Source organism: Ursus maritimus, unplaced genomic scaffold, assembly GCF_017311325.1.
Source record: "Ursus maritimus isolate PB19 unplaced genomic scaffold, ASM1731132v1 scaffold_35, whole genome shotgun sequence".
Lineage (NCBI taxonomy): Eukaryota > Metazoa > Chordata > Mammalia > Carnivora > Ursidae > Ursus > Ursus maritimus.
Window position 1 is genome coordinate 278,729 of NW_024426119.1, and position 1,354 is coordinate 280,082.

Consider the following 1,354-nt stretch of genomic DNA (forward strand, 5'->3'; position numbering starts at 1 on the left):
AACTTTTCCTTGATTAGATTTTCCTGGGGATTACTCCTTGGCTTCTACACTGATTTTCCCCTGGGGAATTAAAAAAGGGCAAAAAGAACTGAAGAAAGAAAAGTAGCTTCTGGGTACCAGATTTAATGGTGCTTTAGGTGGATGTACAGAAATATTTTTTTCTTTAAAATGGATCAGTAGAGGGGCACCTGGCTGGCTCAGTCAGAAAAGTGTGCAAATCTTTATCTCAAGGTCATGAGTTCCACCCCCACATTGGGTCTGGAGATTACTTACATAAATAAATACATACATAAACTTTTTAAAAAATTATAAAATATAAAATAAAATGAATCAGTAGAAGTATCTAAGAAATCCAACATACTAGAATGCTTGAGAAGCAGCTAGAAAGGGAAAGAGTATTACTATACCATAGTACTAACTAGAGATTTCATGGCAAAAACACTCATCAATGAGAACAAGGAGGTAACAGCAAATGAAAAACCACAGGACAAAAAGCCATCTCTTACTTCAGCAATTTTGGCTTTCTAGATGCCTTTCAGGCCCACAAAATTCAATATCCAGGATCTCAGACTGCATGAATTTTTCGTCAGAGTGCTATCAAGTTATAAAGTGGTAATTACTGGAGTATAAAAGAAATTATTGCAGAAAGTTTTAAAATAAATACACCTTTTCCATAAAAGCCTTCCTTGACCACGTTTAACAAAAAGAGGTTCTTACACTTTTCTTTCATTGTCCTATAATTGTTTCCTCTGCTTCTATTATCAGCATCTTTGGGTATTATTGTTTAGGTATTATTGCCTCATATTAACTTTTTTTAAAATTTAAATTCAATTAGCCAACATTTAGTACATCATCGATTTTTGATGTAGTGTTCAATGATTCATTAGTTGTGTATAACACCCAGTGCTCATCATATCATGTGCCCTCCTTAATGCCCATCACCCAGTTACCCCAACACCCCCCACCTCCCTTTCTGCAACGCTCAGTTTGTTTCCCCGAGTCAAGAGTCTCTCATGGTTTGTCTCCCTGTCTGATTTCCTCATATTAACTCTTACAAATAATTACAATTGATTGGCTCCAACACCACCAGCACACCCTGCCATAATCTGATAAGTAAAGGCAAGCAAGCAGAGCTACACAGTGCAGAACTCATAGTCAATATTTAATAAATATTCATTTTAAAAATATTTGACTAATTTTTTTCTGATGTACTTTAGAATAATTTTTACAATTAATCAATGTATTCAAATGGTTAATCCCTCATAGACATAACCTCTACCAATAATCAGCTGTTAAAAGAATTCCATGAAGTAAAACTATTGTCTGGGTTTTACATATTTGTAAAGAATTTGTA